Source organism: Herpailurus yagouaroundi, unplaced genomic scaffold, assembly GCF_014898765.1.
Source record: "Herpailurus yagouaroundi ecotype Mexico unplaced genomic scaffold, PumYag 77, whole genome shotgun sequence".
Lineage (NCBI taxonomy): Eukaryota > Metazoa > Chordata > Mammalia > Carnivora > Felidae > Herpailurus > Herpailurus yagouaroundi.
In genome coordinates, this window is record NW_024412388.1 from 95,474,782 (window position 1) to 95,489,372 (window position 14,591).

Consider the following 14,591-nt stretch of genomic DNA (forward strand, 5'->3'; position numbering starts at 1 on the left):
ATACAGCACCCCAAACAAGCCATAATCCTTTATAATCTAACTCAGAAGTTCCATCGCATCAATCCTGCCATATTATATGCCTTAGAAGTGAGTCAAAAAGGTCAGCCCACACTCAAGGGCAGGAGATTATACAGGATGTGAATACCAGGGAGTGGAAATCACTGGGGGCCATCTTAGAGGCTGCCAACAACATCATGTCTTTTGGGCCAGGAAAAACTGAATTATATTGTCTAGAAGCTAAATTAAATGATTTAATAACCATATGTTACAAAGCATAAAATCAGAACGTATTTCGCACAGAACCAAATGTAGAGAAGGTAGAGAAAAGGACAGAAGAATTGGGTTTTTGTTCTTGAAGTTTTGTGTAAGATCTCCCGCCTCCCTTTAAGGAAAATTGGTCATTTTCGTGGTAGTTATAGGGAAACCTACATATTTTACACTTTCCTGAGGGAGACCAGGAGCAGAGGACACGTTCTTTTGAGCACAAGTATCAAAAGTATCCCACGTTCAACATGTACAAAACAAAACTTATTGTACCTTCCAAACCTGCTCCTCTTTTTTTGTTCCCCATATCAGTGAATGATAACACCAACCACCCAGGTGCCCTAGCCAGAAACCTGGGCTTTGTCCTGAACTCTAGCCTGTCCTTCACTCCAACATCCAGTCATACAGCAGCCAAAAATAATATTTCTAAAACATAAATAGAAACAAGATACTTTCCTGCTCGAAAGCCTCCAATACTATGTTTCTCTTAGGATAAAGTTCCTTATTATGTCTACTAGGCCCTACATATGTCCCACTCTTGGCTCTCCAGACTTACCTTTTATTCCACACTTTAGTTCTATTAAAGTTTACTTAGTTGCTCTGAGCTCTATCTATACAAACGGATTTCTCCCATTCATCCAATGATCCCTTTGTCTGGATAATTCCTACCCTCTCTCTAAGGTAGGTTTCCCTAGTATGACCAACTTTAATATCTATCGAGGTCTTTGCAAGTATGAGACTGCTTGCTAAGAGCTTTATATACATCTCCCCATTTAAATATTGACAAAATGTCTTTTGTGAGTACCTCCATAATGCACTCATAGAAACTTCACAGATCTTATTACATTCTATTTTAACTTCTCTTTATTTGTCTCTATTAATTATTGGCCTAATCAAGTTAGAAAAAGAAAGAGAAAAGGCAAAAATTAACTATAAATAAAAACTGTATCATAACCACAAATACAGTTCAGATTTTAAAGCCCATGAAACTATACAATTAAAAAAAAAAAAATCTATGGGGCTCCTGGGTGGCGCAGTTGGTTAAGTGTCTGACTTCAGCCAGGTCATGATCTCGCGGTCCGGGAGTTCGAGCCCCGCGTCAGGCTCTGGGCTGATGGCTCAGAGCCTGGAGCCTGTTTCCGATTCTGTGTCTCCCTCTCTCTCTGCCCCTCCCCCGTTCATGCTCTGTCTCTCTCTGTCCCAAAAATAAATAAACGTTGAAAAAAAAATTAAAAAAAAAATCTAGGCCAATCATTTTGTGGAAAAAAAATGTAGTTGCTATAAGCATTTGTCTAAAATAATAGAAACCATCTAAATTGACTCAAATAGCAAAAGGAGATTTCTGTTTCTGATAAGAAAGCAGACAATACTACTACACCAAACTGCCACTATAAACAACTAAAGTGCTAGATAAAAGCTTTAAAACATTGTGTTAAGAGCACTATTTAGCTGGAATGAAAGTAAGGAATACTCAAGCCAGAGATGTTGTGATGATGAGAACCAGAGAGGTAAGAGGAATTTGAGGACATTTACCAAACTAGGTGAACTTGGATTTCGGTTTTCATGCACACGGGGTATAGGAGGCAAATTTTAGGGTCTGTCTAAGGCGGAGAGTTTAAGCAGAGATCTTTCCTCTTATAAGTCAGAGGCACCTAAGTGCTATATACACCTTAGTAAAAGAGTAAACTAAAAATACCACTCACTTTCACCAAAGATTATGTGAAAATTTGTCCTCAACTTTGCAATTTAGCAGAGGAAGGCAATATCCCTAAAAAGTTGAATCCATAATCTGACCACTTGGCTTAAAGTGCAAATTTATAGTGTTTGAGTCATCTGCAAACTCTCAAACTAAAACTTTAGTTTAAAATAGTTCCAAACAAGAAGTTATCCCAAACTCTGGCAGAAGCAAAATGCGTACGCTTTCTGAATGAGCCCACAATAATACCAATAATATTAATATTAATAAATATTAATAATATTAATAATAACAATTAAGGTCTCCATGAATCTCAAAAAGCAAACTTTTTATGAAATTGAACTACTCACAAATAAAATTCACTAAAAAATATGAGAATACAAGGCACCGTGAACCTAGAGAATCAACAAACAATAGGAATGGACCTACAAAACTTCAGATATTGTATTTACTTGAAACAAAATATAAATTGCCATGTTTTTCTATATTTAGGAAAATAAAGAACATCTTTAAGATGGGTGCAGAGAGTGAAAGAAAGAAAGAAAGAAAGAAAGAAAGAAAAGAAAGAAGAAAGAAAGAAAGACAAAGCATTTTAATTTTTATTTTTGAGACGGGGAGGGAGGACAGAAGGAGAAAGAGACAATCTTAAGCAGGCTTTACGCTAGCATGGAGCCTGACGTGGGACTTGATCTCAGAACCATGAGATCATGACCTGAGTGGAAATCAAGAGTCAGATGCTTAACCAACTGAGCCACCCAGGGGCCCCTAAGCATTTTGAAGGATGAAAATATATAGTTGAATTTTTTTTCATTTAAATGAATATGGTAAAAAAAATTTTTTTTAATATTTATTTACTTTTGATCAGTGTGATCAGGGGAGGGGCAGAGAGAGAGGGAGACACAGAATCCGAAGCAGGCTCCAGGCTCTGAGCTGTCAGCACAGAGCCCGATGCGGGGCTCTAACCCACGAACCATGATATCATGACCTGAGTCGAAGTCAGATGCTTAACCAACTGAGCCACACAGGCATCCCTTAAATGAATATGTTTAAAAGGAGATTTGATACAACTAAAGTGAGACTAATAAACAGGACGATTTATATGAGGAAATTAACCAGAATGTAACTATAGTGGGTTGAACTTTGTCCCCCAAAAAAGTATATCCAAATTCTAATGCCTAGTACCAATAAATATGGCCTTATTTAGAACTAGGGTCCTTGAATATGAGATTAAATCAATGATCTTGAGATGAGATCACTCTATATTTAGGGTGAACCCTAAACCCAATGTCTCATGTCCTTATAAGAGAAAGGAGAGGGAGATTTTAAACTCATGTATGAAGACCCATCAGGCAAGGCCATGTGAAGACAGAGGCAGAGACTGAACAATGTATCTAAAGCCAGGGAACACCAAGGATTGCCAACAACTGCTAGAAGGTAAGAGGGTGACATGGAACAAATTCTTCCTCAGAAGGAAGAATTCTTGGGGTGCCTGGGTGGCTCAGTCGGTTAAAAATCCGACTTCGGCTCAGGTCATGATCTCCTAGTTCCTGAGTTCAAGCCCTGTGTTGAGCTCTGTGCTGACAGCTCAGAACCTGGAAACTGCTTCACATTCTGTGTCTCCCTCTCTCTCTGCCCTTCCCCTGCTCATGCCCTGTCTCTGCTCTGTCTCTCTCTCAAAACTGAATAAACATTAAAAACTTTTTTAAATAAAAAAAAAAAAAAGAAGAAGAATTCTTCATCCAGAAGGAATCAACACAGAGAAACACTTTGATTTCGGACTTCTAGCCTTCAAAACTCTGAGGGAATAATTATATTTTGTTTGAAGCCACCAAACTGTGGTGATTTGTTCCAGCATCTCTGGGAGATTAATACAGTAGCATACAGAAAGTGTGAAAAATATGAAAGTGAGATTAAGAAATGATGAGGACAGAGTTACAGAGTCTAACATAAGTATAACTGGAGTTCCGGATAAAGGAGATACAATGCATAGTAGACAGAATACTTGAAGTCATAATACTTGAGAACATTCCAGAATGGATGAAAGGTAGGTACAATCCACAAATAAAAAACCAAATGAATTACTTTCATGAAAGAAAAAAAGAAAATCACATCTAGACACAGCATGGTGAACCTCAGTAAAAAAAACAAAACAAACAAACAACAAAACAAAACAAAACAATTTAAGAACAGCAATAGAAGTTGTGGTTCCAGTAATAGGCAAACAGAATGGAATATTAGAGCACCAAGGTTACCTATGTTGAGAAGGTATGAACTACTACCACAAAGGTAGTAGCAGTAGGTAGTAGAAGGGAAGGAAAAAGAAGACACAGACAGGGAGGCAAACCATAAGAGACTCTTAAATAGAGAACAAACTAAGGGTTACTGGAGGGGTGGGGGGGATGGGTTAAATGAGTGATGGGCATTAAGAGGGAACTTTTGGGGATGAATAGTGGGTGTCATAGGCAAGAGATGAATCACTGGGTTTTACTCTGAAAGACAAGACTACACTGTATGTTAACTAACTTGAATTTAAATTAAAAAATAGGAGAGAGAGAGAGAGAGAGAGAGAAAGAGAGAGAGAGAATGAAATAAAAACAAATAAATAAACAAATAAACATAAAAAAAAGCAAGGATGAAAATTAATGAGCTGACATCTCAAAAAGTTAGGAAAAGGATAGCAAATTAAAAACCTAAACATTTTTTAAAGCAGAAGGGAAAAAATTGAAAAATCAGAAGTTAGAACTTACGAAACAAGGGGTGCCTGGGTGGCTCAGTTGGTTAAGGGTCCGATTTCAGCCAGGTCATGATCTCACAGTCCGTGAGTTCCAGCCCCATGTTGAGCTCTATGCTGACAGCTCAGAGCCTGGAGCCTGCTTTGGATTCTGTGTCTCCCTCTCTCTCTGCCTCTTCCTCACACACACTCTGTCTCTCAAAAATGAATAAATTAAAAAAAATTAGAAAACAAACACAAGCAAAATCCCAAGTTTGTTCTTTCAAAAGAATAATAACATTGACAAATCTCTGGTGGTAAGACTGGGAGGTGGAAGGGAGGGCGGAAGGGAGAAAGGGAATTGAAAGGGGGACATCACTGTAGATGCTACAATGACATTAAACAGATAATAAGAGCATCATCTATCAGCATAAGCTAGGTAACGATGCGGTAAAAGAAAACAATGAAGATTTACTTCTTGCTTTTGTTATGTGTCTATTGTTGACAGAGGGCTTCTTCTCTAGAATATGCATCTAAGTTTAGGTTAGGGAAGAGGCTTTGGCTGTTTTGTTCACTGATGTATTACCAGTAAACATGAATGGAGAATGAATAGTTCTATGGAAGCTGCTTCACCTCCAATGAAGGAATGAATGAGAAATTCCAGTTTCAAGAGTAGGAAGAAAGAAGCAATAAAGAAGAGATATACGAAGAAAACAAAACTTTTCTTCCTGTGTTACTGGCGCACTGGCCAAACTGTTACATGGCCACCTCTAATTGCAATGAAGCCTGGGAACATGACTGTTCAAACACAATTTACCTTCTGTTGGTAAAGGAGAGTGAATACTGGGTAGATGGCTGATAATGCCTGCCACCAGAACCATATCTACCACATTTTCACAAAAAGTTTAGGTTATAAGAACAATAAATAAATACTATAAACTATTCAGACAAAAAAAAATTGTTACCCAAAGTAGCCCAAACTTTCATAATTTCTACTTTTGTTTCAGAAATACTAAGGGGAAAAAACAACACAAATTTTACTTTGTCATTTTTCCAAAGAAGACATACAGATGGCCAATAGAAAGATGCTCATCATACTCAACATCAGGGAAATACAAATCAAAACCACAATGAGAGATCACCTCATACTTGTCAGAATAGCTAGAATCAAAAAGACAAGAAATAGCAAGTGTTGTTAAGGACGTGGAGAAAAAGGAACCCTCATGCACTGTTGGTGGGAATGTAAGTTGGTGCAACCACTGTAGAAAACAGTATGGAGGTCCTCAAAAAATTAAAAATAGAAGTACCATATGATCCAATGATTTTATTACCTAGATATTTATACAAAGAAAACAAAAACACTAATTTGAAAAGATATATGTACCACTATATTTATCACAGCATTATTTACAGTAGCCAAGATATGGAAGCAACTCAAGTGCCCATCAATAGATGAATGGATAAAGAAGATGTGGTATATATATACACAATAGAATATTACTCGGCCATACAAAAGAATGAAGTCTTGCCATTTGCAATGACATGGATTGAGCTAGAGAGTATTACGTTAAACAAAATAAGTCAAAGAAGGACAATTACCTCATGATTTCACTTCTATATGGAATTTAAGAAACAAAACAAATGAGCAAAGGGGAGAAAATGGAGAGAGAGAGGCAAATCAAGAAACAGACTCTTAACTATAGAGAACAAACTGGTGGTTATCAGAATGGTGGTGAGTGGGGGGATGGGGTAAATGGGTGATGGGGATCAAGGAGTACACTTGTGATGAGCACCAGGTATAGTATGAAAGTGTTAAATCACTATATTGTACACCTGAATCTAATATTGCACTATGTTAACTAACTGGGTCTAAATAAAACATAAAAAAATAGATGAATGAACAAAGAAATTGTAATATATGCATACACACACATACATGTATAATGAAATATTACTCAGCCATAAAAAAGAATTAGATTTTCTCATTTGTGACAACATGGGTGGGCCTAGAGGGTATTACATTAAGTGAAATAAGTCAGAGAAAGACAAATACCATATGATTTCACTTATATGTGTAATGTTAAAAAACAACAAAACAAACCAAAAAAGCAGAAACAGTTACATGAATACAGAAAAAACTTAGTAGTTGCTGGGGGGACGGGGTTGGCCAAGATGGATGAAGGGAAGTGGGCGGTACAGGCTTCCAGTTATGGAATAAATAAGTCATGAGGATACAAGGTACAGCATAAGGAATATAGTCAATGGCATTGTAAAAGCATCATATGATGACAGATGGTAACTATATTTGTGGTGAGCATAGCATACAGACTTGTCCAACCACCATATTGAACACCTGAAACTACTGTAACATTATGTGTCAATTATACTACAATTTTAAAAAAGACATTATAAGGTTAGGATAATGAAGGCAACACAATACTGGCCTAGGGATAAATAGACCAATGGAATAGAAGATGAAATACAGAAACACTCATGCATGTACGTAAATGTGATATGTAACAGATGTGGCACTAGAGAACACTAGAGAAAGGATGGATTTCTTACTATGGTGCTATGACATTTGAGTATCAATATGAAAATAAGTAAATATACCCACACAAAGATCTCTTCATGATAAGGCAAAGTAAATTCTTAACTATGAAAAGAAAAACTATAAAGTTTTTAGAAGATAATGTAGGAAACTTTCTTCGTGATCTTGGAGGAGATAGGACTTTTCAAAAATGTGATTCAAGGGGCGCCTGGGTGGCTCAGTTGGTTAAGTGTCCGACTTCGGCTCAGGTCATGATCTCGCGGTCTGTGGGTTCGAGCCCCGCGTCAGGCTCTGTGCTGACAGTTCGGAGCCCAGAGCCTGTTTCAGATTCTATGTCTCCCTCTCTCTCTGCCCCTCCCCCGTTCATGCTCTGTCTCTCTCTGTCCCAAAAATAAATAAAAAAGTTGAAAAAAAAATAAATAAATAAATAAACGTTAAAAAATTTAAAAAACAAATTTGACTCAATAAGCACAAAAGGAAAAGACTGATTAATTTGAATACATTCTACCAATCAAAAAAAATGTCCCCAAATACTAAATACACAAACCACAAAGGAATAAAAAATATTTGCATCACACATAATGAACAAAAATCTCGTATTCAAAATATATAAAGAACTCCTATAAATAGATAAGAAATACGCAATGTATAGAAGTTTATATACAATTTACAGAAATATCTATTGAAAATAGGCAAAAGACTTGGCATAGCACTTCACAAAAAAAAAAAACTCAAATGAACAGTAAACATACGATAAATTATTCAAACTCATTAGGAATCAAGGAAATAAGATACCACTATAGACATATCACTTTGGATAAACAAACAAGGAACTGACTAGTTCTTGTGTTACACAGAATGTGGAATGTTGGGAACTCTTATAAACCACTTTTGAGTATATAATACAATCCTTTTACCAACAGCGTGACATTTTCTTCATGTAATTCCACTCTTATATAAGCCCTCCCCAAATGCATACTTACATGCATAAGGGCACAAATACAAAATTTGTTTTATAGAAGCATTGTCTGTAACAGTCAAACACTGGGAAAAGGTCTATATCTATCAACAATAGAATGGATAAGTCGTGGTATATATATATATATATATATATATATATATATATATATATATATATACAATGAAATACCACATGGCCCTAGAAATGAATGAACTAATGGATGAATCTTTAAAACATAATATTGAGTGAAAAAACAGCACACTGATAAATACATACAGTATGATTCCATTAAGCACTTTTAGAGTGCTATATTTCATACTAAGAGATATTGTTAATTACCATTTATCGAAGATATCAGCTATTTAGAAATAAACCTTCAAGAAGTTGTGCAACACCTCTTTAGAAAATATTTTAAAACTCAATTGAAAGGGATTACAGACCTAAATAAACAGAGAAATGTACCATGCTTAGAGATTCTATCAACATGTCAATTATCTTCAAATTTTTCTATTGAATCCCAATACCTGCCCAAAATATTGCATTATGGGATGCAACAAGATAATTCTAAAATATATATAAAATTTAAAAGATCAAGAATTCAAAACTACTTTTGATAAAGAGGAGTAAGAGTACTTTCTAAGATTTACATTAAAGCTACTATAATCAAAACACAAGCATTTACTGATACATGGATATACCAATGGAGCCTAAGAGAAAGATAAGGAAAATAAGCCTCCACATATATGGACACTTGTTATATGATAAAGCTATTATTCCATGCCATTCAAAAAAAAGATGGACTTTCTAATTAAGAATGTGGGGTACAATTTGTTAAACATATGGAAAAAAATGAAATTGAGCTTCTTATTCACACTATACACAAAAATCAATATGAGGTAAAGAACAATCTTTGAAAGCAAAATTCTAAAACTCATAGAAGAAATTATTGGAGAATTTCTTTTTTTAAAAATTTTTACACACTTTTATTTATTTTTGAGAGACCGAGAGAGACAGAGCGTGAGTTGGGGAGGGGCAGAGTGAGAGGGAGGCACAGAATCCAAAGCAGGCTCCAGGCTCTAAGCCATCAGCAGAGAACCAACACAGGGCTTGAACCCACCAACCATGAGATCATGACCTCAGCCAAAGTCAGATACTTAACCAACTGAGCCACCAGGTGCCCCAAGAATTTCTTTATAAATTCGAAAATAGTGTAAAAAAAATTCAAGAGTAGTGTATCAGAGTGCAGTCAAATCTCAGAACTACTAGAATGTGTAGGGTGTGTGTGTATGTGTGCGCGTGTGTGTGTGTACATATTTGTTCCAGTAGTCTGATCTTCTTCCCTCCTTGTGAGGAGATATTGTCTTCCCATTAATCCTGGAACTTGAAGCCACAGTGAAGAAAGCAAGGAAGAAAGATGCACGTAGTGTGAAGGAGCAAGAACAAATTAGAACACACAGGCACAAGCTGAAGGCCACCAGAACAAACTGAAATCTGTGTCAGTCCTTGTTGTCTTTGATCTTGATGGTACCCATGTCCTCCAGAAGCCAGGGCTCATTTTCACAGAGCTAAACACACTCACCTGGCTGGGGAGTAAGAGAAGTTGAAGAAAAATCCAGGGGAAGATAAAGTAGTTTTGGACCTGGCTGTTTCCTCATGCCAAGATGAGCCAGTGGAACAGAGAGAATGTGTAGGAGCTACAAGATGACTACTGTTTCACTTTTGCCCTCCAATTCTCCCACAAGAATCTCTTTGTGACTCTAACTGGAAATATACACCAAAGGGAATTCTGGGAAACGTAGTCCAGCCTAGCCAAATTGACATAGTACAAAGTCAACAAAAGTAGGAATATTTTTCTTAAAGAAGACACAATGAGCAGTTGTAACAGTACATGTTTAAGTAATTTTATTCAAGAGGAAGAGATGAAAAGTGTATTTTCTGGGCTCTAGAGTATTTGAGAATATATTTTTCTTGGTATCATATATCATTCAAAATATACATATAGAAGGTTCTTGATTTAGATTTTTATCCTCAGAAATCTGTAAATTTTGTGTTGTTTTTTTCTCTTAGTATTTCTGAAACAAAAGTAGAAATTATGAAAGTTTGGGCTACTTTAGTTAATAATTTTTTTGTCTGAATACTTTATAGTATTTGTTGTCCGTATAACCTAAACTTTTTGTAAAAATGTGGTAGATCTGGTTCTGGTGGCAGGCATTATTAGCAATCTACCCAGTATTCACTCTCTCCTTTACCAACAGAAGGTAAATTGTGTTTGAACGGTCGTGTTCCCAGGTTTCATTGCAATTGGAGGTGGCCATGTAACCATCTGGCCAGTGCTCCAGTAACACATGAAGGAAAGTTTTGTTTTCTTCATACATCTCTTCTTTATTTCTTCTTTCTTCCTGCTCTTGAAACTGAAATTTCTCATTCATTCCTTCATTGGAGGTGAAGCAGCTTCCATAGAACTATTCATTCTCCATTCATGCTTACTGGTAATACATTAGTGAAAAAACAGCCAAAGCCTCTTTCTTCCCTAACTTAAACTTAGATGCATAATAAACTTTTTTGTATACCAACATATAATAATACAATTAAATAAGTATAATATGCAGAATATTGATAATGATGATGGTTATGGGAAAAAATAATATTGGAATATGGAATTGCAGGAGGCTGGTGGGTGCAAAATTAAACAGGGTGGTAGGGAATGCTTAATTGATGAGGTGACGTTTGAGTAAAGACAAAACATGTGAGTGAGAAGGCCATGTAGTTAGCTATAGGAGGAACAACTAATGGTAGTCAAGAAAAACCCATGCAAGCGCTTGAGCCAGGAATGTGCCTGCTATATTTAAGGAACAGCAAGAGGCTGGTTTGGCTAAAGTTTAGTGGGGGTGGAGGCACTAGCAGGAGATGAGGTTAAAGAGAAAACAGGGAGACAACCAATGTAGGGTTATTAGGCCATCGTGTAGAATCTGGCATCTACTTTGAGTAAGATAGAAAGCCACTAGAGGTTTTTTTTTTTTTAAGTTTATTTATTTTGAGAGGACGTGTGTGGGGAAGAGGCAGAGAGAAAAGGAGTGGGGAGAGAGAATCTCAAGCAGGATCTATGCTGTCAGCTCAACGTGGGGCTTGATCTCATGAACCATGAGATCATGACCTGAGCCAAAACCAAGAGTCCATCGTTTAACTGACTGAGCCATCCAGGTACCCCACCACCAGAGGATTTTGAACAGGGGAGGAAATGTTCTGATTTACATTTTTATTATTATTACTATTCTTTTCAGTTTTTATTTTAGAGAGGGAGAGTGTGCACACAAGCAAGGGAGAGGGGCAGAGAGAGAGAGAGAGAGGGAGAGAGAGAGAGAGAGAAAGAAAATCTTAAGCTGGCTCCATGCTGGGCATGAAGCCTGACATGGGGTTTGATCCCATGACCCTGGGATCATGACGAGCTGAAATCAAGAGTTGGGCACTCAACCGATTGAGCCACCTGGTTGCCCCCTGATTTGCATTTTTAAAAGATTTTATTTTGTTTGTTTTCAAAATTTTTGGTTTGATTTAATTTTAGACTTATAGAAAAAATGCAAAAATAGTACAAAAATTCCTTTGTCATTTATCCCACTTCTAAATTTAACACCTTATAACAAGAACAGGGAATTGTCATTGGTGCAATATTATTAGCTAAACTACAGGCCTTATTCAAATTTTATATATATATTTTTCCACCTATGTCATCTTTCTGTTCCAGAATCCTATTCCAGGTCCCTAGGTCCTATATTGCATGCAGTTGTTTGGGTTTTTTTCCCCTCCGTAGTCTCTCCAGTCTGCAACGGTTTGTCAGTCTTTTCTTTGTCTTTTGATCTTGACACTTTTGAAGAATACTAATCAGTAATTTTATAGAATGCCCCACAAATTGAGTTTACCTGATATTTTCTTTTTTCTTTTATCTGATATGTTCTCATGCTTGGAAAGTATATTAGTCTGCTAAGGCTATCATAACAAAACACCACAGCCTAGGTGGCTTAAGCAACAAAAATCTCTTTTCTCACAGTTTTGGAGGCTAAAAGTCCAAGATCAAGTTTCCAGCCAATTCAGTTTCTCATGAGAGCCTTCTTCCTGCCTGCTTGCACATGGCAGGCAGCATCCCTGCTATGTCCTCACATATCCTTTCCTCAATTTGAGCATGCTGGCTTAGTGCCTTTGTGCTGGGGTGGGGGTGTGGAGAGAGACAGGGTGCACTTTGATGTCTCATCTTATAAGGACAGTAATCCTATTGGATCTGGGCCCTATCCTTATTCTCATTTAACCTTAATTACCTCCTTAGAGCCCCCTTCTCCAAATATAGGCACACTGGGGGTTAGGGCTTCAATGTATGAATGCTAGGGGAGAAACAAACATGTTAACAGAAAGGTTTTTGTTTTATTTTTGTTTTTGTTTCTTAAGAGAGAGAGAAAGCGGGAGAGGGCATAGGGAGAGGGATAATGTTAAGCAGAACCCCACACCCAGTGCAGAGCCCAAGGCAGAGCTCAATCTCACAACCATATCACGACCTGAGCTGAAATCAAGAGTCAGATCCTTAACCAACTGAGCCACCCAGGCACCCCAACAAAAGGTTTTATATTTTTAGAGAGACTACCACACACACACAAGACTATGCATCATATAATGGATTTGTGATTATTGGTATGTATTATTACTGGTGATATTTACCTTGATCTGGTAGGTTTTTCCACTAAAAAGTTACTATCTCTACATTTATAGTTAATATCTTTGGGAAGACTTTGAGACTGCAAATCCTGTTTCCTCTCAAACTTTTGCCCATTCATTTTATTATCCATTGGTGAATCTTGTTTGCAACAGTTATTGGGGCATTTGCAATGATGATTCTGTATTTCCCATTTCTGTCTACAACTAGTAATTGGAATTCAGCCATAAGGAAGAGCTGTTCCTTTCCCCTCATTTATGTATTTGCCTTTTATACATAGTCTAGACTCCCTGGGTATATTTTGTCTAGGGTTTAAAATCAAATGCCATAATTTTTCATTATTGAAATTACTCCAGTTTTGGCCATTAAGAGCTCCTTCAGATTGGCTCCTGTTTTTCATACACCTCCATCTTGGGGGCAATATTTCCTTACATTCTGACATCACAAGATGTTCTAGGATCACCTTGTATTTTTCTTGCCTGTCCTGGAATCCACTTCTCCAAGGAGCTTGATTCCTTTTGTTGAAGAATGGTGTTTAGAAACCAAGATTTGGTGCTAGGTGTGCTCATTGTCCTGGAGTGTCACTGCTTCTAGGCCCTCTCAATGAAAGCTAGGAAATATGTGAATGTATAGATATATGCATAACCTACACATATAACCACATGTATATTAATCTGTCTGAAAGCATATTTAAAAACCTGAGTTTAAACTAATGCCTCTTATTCTAATCTAATACTACAGGGTTTATCTTAGCCTTCCTCCTTAGGTCTTCCTCCAACAGTAAGAAACGTGTCTCTCATTAACTATATGTACTTTTTCGTTCAATTCTGGTATGCAAATGAAAGTGGTATGTATGCTAACTCATGCCCTTATGGGAAACATTTTTACCAAGTAGATTACAACACTTAGACCTTTGGCTTTTCAGTGTCTAGTGAATATACTGCTTTCTAAGTCACTTAGGTTAGCTTTCTTTCCTGTCCCTTTAAGTGTGCTCATGTTATTCTTTTGTAATATATGCTTTCATTAGTTAGTATTTGCATTCCATTTGGGGATCCCCTATTTCCTGGTTGGTTTTAATCGTTTATCTGAGGGCATGTAAATGGTATGCAAAACATTACTACGATTCCAAGAATCAGAGCTATACCAAAAGATACAATCAGAGAAATGTTATTGTACTTCACCCCTGCTAACCCATTCCCATTGTCTTCTTCTCTTTCCCTTAGACTCAATCTTAATAGTTTTTGGTTTATCCTTCCTAATTTCTTTGGTATAAATGAGTGGATGCCTATATATTTCCTTGCATTTTTTTTCTTATATGAGGGGTAGCAGGCTATACATATTGTTTTGAACTTTGCTTTTTTCATTTTATAGTATGTCTTGGAAATCACTCCGAATCAGTTCAGTTCTTCTTTTCTTACAGCTACTTAGTATTCCACTGTGGCTTGTATCATATATTTTTCAACCACTCTCCTATGAATGGGCATTTGGATTTTCTTATACTTTGCAATTTAAAAATGCTATAATTAATAAACTTTTGCCTATGTTTTCATATTGTTGGAGGCATATCTTTTGGGTAGATTCTTAAAATTGTTGGCTGCATTGGTTGAAAGATTTATACGAGATTTCACTAGACATTGCCAAATTTCTCTCTAGAATTGTAGCAACTTGTATTCCCATCAGTAATGTATAAACATGTCTATCAGCAATGTA